General features: G+C 47.5%; 1 pseudogene; it reads right to left on the reverse strand.

The window, feature by feature from the left end:
• Positions 1-4,431: 4,431 nt before the first annotated feature.
• Positions 4,432-10,000, reverse strand: part of LOC120907664 — an 8,899-nt pseudogene continuing 3,330 nt past the window's right edge.

Raw genomic sequence — 10,000 nt, forward strand, 5'->3', positions numbered from 1 at the left:
TACTGCTCAGGAACGTTTTATAGGGTGGAAGCTCAAAATCATAGGTTAAAATCATCGGCAGAGCCACCAGACACCACTTTGCTTCATTGGTTCGGACTATGGGCATACGACGATTTTTATCGCGGAGGACGTATGACCCAAACGGGGCTTAATGACCCTGCCACTGCAAACCATGCTCCTACGACTAAATAGAGGTAAAACACGATTTGGTGCAATCTTCATGTTTGACCTCGTAGCAAGGTACCCTCCTATAGTAGGCAATGAGCAAATGATCATAATCCCAGGAGGGCAAAAATGGGAACCCGAGAAGCGCTGTTGGCGCGCCTAAGCTTCTGGCCGTAGGTAAAATGGTACCCCAACAAAGTTGTCGATTGACATTCTGATTGCACTTTTATCATCTAGGGTGCGTTCCTTACACGTTTGAGGGTTTGGCGAAAAACATGTTTGAGCCACACGAGCTCTCCGGCCGCTCGGTGCATTTTGAAAAAGCTAGGGAGCTGCCCTAGGTTCGGGGTGTCACAAAATATTGAAAGTGGTCAAAAACCGCTATCAGAATCGGATGTAGAATCATTAGACGAACTTAAAATTGTTCTACGACCAATGTCTGCGACGTTTAGTATTCAAGATATGGCCGCCTAGGTCTGACCTGGCATTTTCGTGAAAATTTAAAGCATAGCCATAGGACGGGTAAAAGCTATTTTGCAAACCCGTACTTTAAATGGCCATAACTTTTGAAAAACAGAGCTAGTTGCGTTCACACGTTTTGAAGCTGAAAAGCTCTCCGTTCGGTGCACATTTTTGAAAAAGCAGCTGCCCCTAGGTTCAAAATATTGAAAAGTGGTCAAACCGCTATCAGAATCGGATGTAGAATCATTAGACGAACTTAAAATTGTTGTCTGCGACGTTTAGTATTCAAGATCCCGCCCTAGTCTGACCTGGCATTTTCGTGAAAATTTAAAGCATCATAGGGACGGGTAGCTATGAAGCCCGTCTACTTTAAATGGCCATAACTTTTGAAAAACAAGAGCTAGGGTGCGTTCTGACACGTTTGAGGTGTTTGGCGAAAACATGTTTTGAGCCACGAGCTCTCCGGCTTCGGTGCATTTTGAAAAAGCTAGGGAGCTGCCCTAGGTTCGGGGTGTCACAAAATATTGAAAAGTGGTCAAAAACTATCAGAATCGGATGTAGAATCATTAGACGAACTTAAAATTGTTCTACGACCAATGTCTGCGACGTTTAGTATTCAGATATGGCCGCCTAGGTCTGACCTGGCATTTTCGTGAAAATTTAAAGCATGGCCATAGGGACGGGTAAAATAGCTATTTTGAAGCAAAAACCCTCACTTTAAATGGCCATAACTTTTGAAAAACAAGAGCTAGGGTGCGTTCTCGACACGTTTGAGGTGTTTTAGCGAAAAACATGTTTTGAGCCACGAGCTCTCCGGCCGATCGGTGCACATTTTGAAAAAGCTGAGGCTGCCCTAGGTTCGGGGTGTCACAAAATATTGAAAGTGGTCAAACCGCTATCCAGAATCGGATGTAGAATCATTAGACGAACTTAAAATTGTTCTACAACCCCCAGTCCGACGCCTCGTATTCGAGATATAGCACTTTGTAGGTCTGACCGAGCAATTTTGTGCTGAAATGTATGGCGGACATGTTATTCATTAAACAACGTGCTTGCATCGTGCCTACTTCATCGGCACAGCTACTATCGACTATCTATTGTTGAAATGGTTGAGTTTGACCATTTAGCTCTTTTCTTATGCCGTGCACCAACGGTGTGTACCGATCGGGAAAGTACACTACGTACGCGTTCATGGATGTATATGTTGGTACAAGTTGCCGGTCGGAATAGCAGTGCACCAAAACTGTGTACCGATCGGGAAAGTACAAGACGGAGGCGCAGCCCGAGCGTACGCGTTCATAGATGTCCATGTTGGTACAACCTACATGTACGTACCTTGTTTTGTATCAAAGTTCCAATAAAGTGTTTGTATGCTTAAAATGCTTATCTCAACCGGTCACCTTTTGGCCTGCCCTTTTATAGACGAAACCTAGAACGATACTCGCGATGTTTGTGTTTCCATTCGCCCGGGACGACGAAATGAGCTCTGTGCACATCGTGCGAAAACTATCTCCTCCTCGTATGTTTTGTCCTCCGCATATAATCACCCACATTTGTGTTCAACACGGACGGCGCAGCCCAGCGAACGCGTTAATGTTTATGTTTGTGCACACTAAAGTTACAATCCTAGGATTTGGTTATTGCGTCGCAGTGCCCGACCGTCGCGGACACCATTCTTGGACAAAAGTCAAGTACGTGAAATACATTCGGTATGTGCCCGTTCGTGACTTTCGTTGCGTGCTTACAGACACGCTTGGGTATGTTACCATACAAGGTTTACTAGGAAAACCTGGGAAGGACGCTTGCCCTCCGTTGCGGACACCATTCTTGGAAGAAGTCCTGCTACGTAGCGTTCTTTAATGTACTTGATCAGTTTGTATTGCATTTGCTTTGTGCAATTGACTTTTGCTAATGCTCACTAAGGGGTGTTCGTTTGCGATGTGTATGATAAGCAACTGTCTATTCTAACCAGCAGTTAATAACACTTTTCACCCAAATCATAGGAACGTAGAGTACTTTCCTGATCGGTACACAATTTTGGTGCACCTCTAACTTCGCCAGCACTTTATCGTTACGTTTGTGCACAACCTTGGGACATGGTGTAAGTTTCATCATTGTTATGTTTGATTCGGTTTATTATGATTGAAAATACGCTACGTCTAGAAATCTGAACTCGAATACTTTTGCCACGTTGCGCAAAAGCTACTGAGCAACTCTAGCCGTTTACCGATTTATAATTTAATTTTCGTTATTAGTTTTAAAATACGCTAAGTCAAAATCTGAACTCGAATACTTTGCAAAAGCTGCTGGCAACTCCTAGCCGTTTACCGATTTAAAATTTAATTTTCGTTATTAGTTTTAAAAAATACGCTAAGTCCAAAATCTGAACTCGAATACTTTTCTATGTGCCGCCAAAGCTACTGAGCAACGCCTAGGTTGGTACATTTTGGTACATGGTGTATGCGTGCAGGCGTACTGCCGTGCTGGACCGGAAAATCGCACTTGCTACTAGAACGTAGAGTAATTCCCTAGATAGGTGCTTTGCATGCCTCTGTTCGACGTCCATGCAACTTGGAACGTGCGACACACGTAGCTAGGCTTCATACATATTCTAGGGTAGCACCAAATTGCACACTTTCAGGGGTATATTTTGGTACGGTGTACTGTGCATGGTACAAGTATCATTAGCTCGTGCAATTTATTTTGCATCAAGTTGCGATTGCTGGTGCGTCGAGATAGGAGTGTTTCGCGACTTTGCCAAGCTTTGGTGCCATTTGTGAATAATTAATGTTCTAGCCACAATAAACGTGCAACATAATGCCAATAACGAAAACGCCATTTCAAGGGACTTCCAGTCAAAATGTTTGCAATCAGCGCTTTCCTGTCGAGTTCGGGATTTGGGACTGAGCGTTTTTCACGATCAATCAAACGACCAGTTCGTGAATAAACAATTCATACAACAGTGCATCCCTTCAAAGTGAAAAAGCCGAATGCTAGGGGCTCAGTCAAAACGTTGTCATTGGCGCTTTCTTCTCGAGTTCAGGATTTGGGACTTAGCGTTTTTCACGATCCAGCCAAAGACCAGATCGTGAAATAAACGATTAATACAACTGTACTAGTACATCCCTTCAACTGAAGCAAGCGCACCATACATGACCCGTACGCTAATCATCCAAGCACATGACACGTCAACTAAGTCAACACATAATACAACTTGGAAAACTAACGGGTAAGTAGGTCATCTCGTACACGACGACACACCGACCAAACCAGGTCAACACGTCACATGCACAAGACATCCTACTACCAAGACCACCTCGACACGACCTGTTAACCGAACATGGTCAACACCATCATGTGCAAGGCAACCGGGCCAAACGGGTCAACATACAACTTGTAACGAGCATGTGTAAGCTTACTGGTGTGGTCCGCACGGTCCTCACATCAAGACAATCAAGTCGAGAACGAGGCACGCCGACAAGCTCATTAGTGTTAAGTGTCCTTCTCCATCCTATGTCAAGTCACTCGTCTGACACGGAAGAAGCCAACTCTTGTCCACTAGTATAAAGGAACGGTCTCCAGACCAGGTCAAGTCACTCGTCTGACAAGGAAGGAGCACGCACAAGCTTCACCAGAGCACGGTACCACGGTCCCCAGACCAAGATGGTTAGTTACGCCAACGAGGAAGGGCACGCGTTCCTTACTACCTCAACTTAGTACACTCATGCTCTCACAAGAGTATCCCCTGTGTCGACGTGGTCCCCAGACCAAGACGAGCTTGCGCACATCGAGGAAGGGCACACGGACAAACCACCAAGCATGGGTCGCCTGAGAGGATCGATGCGAACGCATCTCTACAACTCGCAGCTCAGCCTGAAGTCCGTCGTTTGCGGGCGGTTGATAGTGTCGAAACTAGGTATATCCACGTTGGGCGAGCTCAAGCCAACGGCGTTCAGTTACGGTACTAACACGTGCAGCGAACTCCACTCATTGCGGCCTAGGTATAGCGGGATGAGACGCCGGGCTGCAGACGCAGACTCAACGGATCTCAGAGGGTTGTTAGGCCCGCCTTCCGAACACCTAATGGGTTTGAGAAGCGCTATCAGCTCGGATTGGCTACGACCTTAGAGGCGTTCAGGCATAATCCAGCGGACGTAGCGTCATACCAAAGTCCGGTCGGACTAGTATTGAGCCAGTGGTCCGTACCTGTGGTTCCTCTCGTACTGCACAGAATTCCGTTAAGATAGCGACTATAAGCACACACCAGTAGGGTAAAACTAACCTGTCTCACGACGGTCTAAACCCAGCTCACGTTCCTTGAAGGGTGAACAATCCTACGCTTGGTGAATTTTGCTTCACAATGATAGGAAGAGCCGACATCGAAGGATCAAAAGCCACGTCGCTATGAACGCTTGGCGGCCACAAGCCAGTTATCCTGTGGTAACTTTTCTGACACCTCTTGCTAAACTCGTTATAACCAAAGGATCGTAAGGCCAAGCTTTCGCTGTCGAAGTGTACTGAACGTTGGGATCAAGCCAGCTTTGTCCTTATGCTCAGCGTGTGGTTTCTGTCCACACTGAGCTGACGCTGGACACCTCCGTTATCGTTTGGAGATGTACCGCCCAGTCAAACTCCGCACCTGGCACTGTCCATGACGTGGACCGAAAGGACCTGTCAGGAGTCTTCGAGCCGGGCGGCGCGCGGAACCGGGGCAAACGTGACATCATAAACGATCGACCGCGCGAAGCAGTGCACCACGAATGCACCGACGTACGCAAGCTTGTACCCTTACGGGCCACGGCTCACAGTCGGACAAGCGGGTAACACGCTACACGACGATGCTACGATGCAGTCTCCCCGGCGGCACCACCCAGCGACACTGGACGCTGAGCGAAACACGGCGCATTGGGCGCGCGCAGGCAACCGCCGCCACAGCCCCGGAGAGTGCGCGCACGATCCGGACCTGGGGCCGCGCTTGTTCCACCAATCATGTAAGTAAGGCAACAGTAAGAGTGGTGGTATCTCAGGGCGAGCTCCACGAGGAAGCCCTCCATATGCTGCACCTCTATATCGCCTTACAATGCCAGACTAGAGTCAAGCTCAACAGGGTCTTCTTTCCCGCTAGTGCATCAAGCCCGTTCCTTGGCTGTGGTTTCGCTAGATAGTAGATAGGGACAGGGAATCTCGTTAATCCATTCATGCGCGTCACTAATTAGATGACGAGGCATTTGGCTACCTTTTTTTGTCGAGAAATCTTGCATAAGACACCTGGGTGATCAACCCCGGTAGTGTGAGATTCTTACTCACTAAAACCCTCCGTGCCTTCAACCGGCCCGAGTGGATCACCCGTTAGGGTATCGACGTCACTCGGGCGGTGGATATCCATCATCCCAGGCAACGAATGGCTTCCAACAGTGGTGATTAGCCACTGTCTAGCCCTCAGCGATGAAGCTACGATGAACTACGATGAATCCTTGTCGTTACTCGTCGTCACTGTCGCTGCTCTGCAAGGCCAACTGGATGTTGGCGAGCAAAACACGTCGTTCGCCTCGTTCGATGACGTGTCTTCGATGTTGTTGTCGAATCATAATCGCCCGTACTGCTTGATGAACCATGCTCCAGTTATATCTGTTAGCAGACATAACTCCGATGATGTTCTCCGGCGTTAACTCCTCGTCGACTTGATGCTGAAGTCTGATGATTAATTCACGATGACGTACACAATGGAATATCGTGTGTTCGGCGTCCTCAGGTTCCTCGCACGCATCACATAGCGGCGAACCCGTTAACTGCATCCGATGAAGCTGGTAGGCGTAGAAGCCATGGCTGGAAGAAACTGAGAAGAAAGAAATCTACACCACCAAATCTTCTACTTATCCATCTGTTGACGTCGGGTGTGAGACGGTATGTCCACCGACCGTGAACACTCTCATCCATTCTCGTTGCCATCGTTCCATGGTTGTGACGTTCCATGTTACGTGCAACCGATCCGGCGATGTTCTCTGCTCGTCTCCGATGAAAAGTCCTGGAGTCCTCGTCCGGGAGGAGATGAAGCAGGATCATTCCGCAAGCACGCAGACTGCATCATGAGAAGTTGTCCTGAAGAAGAATAACTCGCTGGACTACTGGCCGGTAAAACCGTCGTAGCCATTGTCTACGGTTAGCAAATCTAAGGGTATGACACCAAATGGGCGAGGCATACCGGACCTTCGCCACAACAGTAAGAGCAATTGCTCGCCTAGCATTACTACTCGGACCTGCCTTATTAGGCATCATCCTTACAAGGTGGTCCATAGCTTCGTCGCTCTCTCCACCGCATACCTGATGTGTGAAGTGTAATCGAGGCGGTCATCTAGGACCATCCCAAGTACTTTAAGCTGCGCGACGAATGTACTACGTGATCACCTACCCTGATAGCCCCATGCTGTATCCTCTGATGGGAACTGACCATAATAAACTCGGTCTTGGTCGGGGCTATCTTTAATCCGTTGTCGGTCATCCATCGGTCGATGATGCGAATCTGACTGGAAACGAAATTTCAATATCATCAACACAATTACCTTCCACCAACAGTACTATATCGTCTGCATAGCCGATAATCCGTGCACCTTCCACCATTGCAACTCGTAGGACTCCGTCGTACATGAGGTTCCATAACGTTGGGCCAAGTACCGAGCCTTGAGGTACACCCGATGTGACTGCAATCTCTGCCGGTCCATCTGTGGTATCATACATCAGCACACGATTCTAAAATAATCACCAATGATATCATAAAGATATTTAGGGTGTTAATTCTCTGTAAAGCATTTGCAATCGCCAACCATGAAGCACTGTTAAAGCATTAGTAACATCTAATGTAACAACCGCACAATACCGTCCACTGTATCTGTTTCTACTTCTAGCTACCGAAACAATGTCCACTACCCGTTGAATCGCATCAACTGTAGATCGACGACTTCTGAAACCAAATTGGTCGTCAGACAGTCCGTTGACCTCCTCGATGTGTGCATTTAGCCGTTGCACTATGATGCGTTCTAAACCTTTACCTGCCCGTCTAGTAGACAAATGGGGCGAACTGAACCAGTTCCCTGGTGGTTTGTTCGGCTTCGGTATTAACACCAACCTCTGCCTTTTCCACTCATCGGGGAACTTCGCGTTCTCTAAACAGCCTTGGTAAACCCTGCAAAATGCATCGGTTGCAGTCAACATACCAACTTTCAGCGCCTCATTCGGGATACCATCTGGTCCCGGCGCCTTCTTGTTGAGTAGTCTCCTGGCAGCCGCAAGAATCTCATCATTAGTTACCCTTTCAAACTCTCGTGGCTGATCGATACGATAATCAGGCCACACCGTGTTTGGTGGTAGGAAAAACTCGCTCACCACTTCCTAAACTCGTCAATGTCATGGTTCGGGGTCAATCGAACCCTCGGCCACTTTCTTGAACGTATGATATACTATACAGGAACTCTTTCCACTTCCTCTGTCGGGTATGCTTGATCAATCGCTTGGGGGCATTCCGTGCCACCTTGAACTCGTCCTAAAAGTAGAATAGAGATCGGTATTAAAAGCTCTTTGCGCTAATCGATCGCGGTGTTTGCACTCTTTGCGAAGTGCCTCAATCTCTAACGTCCGCAAAATGCACTCTTGTTAGGGTGTACCTCTTACGTTTAGTCATCGTCGCATTGCACGCCGTGACAAGTATACGCATTAAGTCTTCGCTTGTTGTGACCTCGGTCTCAAAGCGGCTTGCATCATAACTTCAAATATATCTTTGCTAAAATACTTGATGCTCCATCCGTTATGGGTCGGGACAGATTACGCACGCTTTGCGTCTCAAGATCTATTCGTATTGCACGATGATCAGAGTTCATATAGCTAGATAACACCACCCACTTAAATGATCTTGCTACGGTTCGGCTCGCAAAGTAAGATCAACTACTGACGTGCGCCCTGGTCAACATAAGTTGGGGTGCTGCCGTCGTTCAATAAAATTGCGTCAATCTGCGCAAGGTTGATAAAACCAACTCACCTCTTCGTTTCTGGGTTTCTCCACGCTCGCCAAGTTGGTTGTTCAACACTGACCAAGCGTTGAAGTCCCCGATAACGAATTTGTGGATACCGGTTACGGCCATTACCGTGTTATCAACATGTTCTGGAACTCTTCCATACTAAATCTAGGTGGCGCGTAAACGCTAACCACTCGCATATCACCTATGTCAACTATCATTAAACCCTTCAAAGCCTTACGGCTACCTTAACTGGTAAGTCCGCGTTAACCACTACCGCTGCTGTGTTATCGTCATTGCGTAACACTTTGACGTTGGTTGTTGCCAGATACGGATCTGCAATCAACACTATATCCGCAGATTCTTCCCTAATCGTTTGCCACATTAACTGAAATGCAGCATAACTATGATTCTGGTTATGTTGTAGCAACTAACCATTATGATCTAATCGTTCGCCTTCGGGGACACATATAACTGCCGTTGCGTGAAGGTTCTGTGACCTCGTACCGCAATCAAACACTTGACAGAGTTGGTACAAGCTTGCTTCTTGTGTCCTCAAACCGCATTCCAGCACAGATTACTTCTGTCTGGTTCCCTACAATGGTAGCTCGTATGGCCTACCTTCCAACATAGCATTTCTGCTCTTCCATAACCTCGCGGATATGGCATATCGACCAACCAACTTTCAGCTTTCCCAAATTCAGGAAGCTTTGAAAGTCTGGCAGCGATACGTTGATCCGTGCCACTGCGTACCGGCCGCGCGGCCTTTCTTCATTTGATACGATCTATTTCTATCTCGATGTTGAGCTGTGCTTTGACAGACTCCGCAACCTCCTCTGGGGTGGTGATTTCATCGAGATGCATGATCAATCATTTTAGAAGAATAGCGTTCTCACTGACGCCTTGCCTTCACCGCTTCCTTAACCTTTGGGGCAATTGCACTAGCAGAACTACCCTGCTTAAGTTCTGTAACATGCCTCCATTCTGGGCCCGTCGGACCTTAGGGTGTCTCTCAACCGATTTAAGAGCATCGGACTGCTTCATTTCCTTGAGCAATTTCGCCAGCTCCTCGGAAGTGCAGTCCGATATCAGCAAACCTCAGGCCGCTTCTGGGCTTATTCTGCTTCTTCTTGCTCTTCTTCTTCTTCCTCTTATTAATTCTACCCTCATTAATATTCGGTCCGTTTCTCGGACTTGGAATATTTCCCTTCTAACAGGGTCAACCTCGATGGTTGTTGTTGTTGTTGTTGCAACCTTTGCAACCCACTTGGACCAGGCTGTTGGTCATCAGCCACTGGTCTTCTGCCTTTCGCGTTTGCGGCCCGAATCCATCGTTACCGTCAAACGACGTTTGCGTTGACGATCGA

Source organism: Anopheles arabiensis (genome assembly GCF_016920715.1).
Source record: "Anopheles arabiensis isolate DONGOLA chromosome X unlocalized genomic scaffold, AaraD3 X_pericentromeric_contig0015, whole genome shotgun sequence".
In the NCBI taxonomy this organism is placed as follows: Eukaryota; Metazoa; Arthropoda; class Insecta; order Diptera; family Culicidae; genus Anopheles; species Anopheles arabiensis.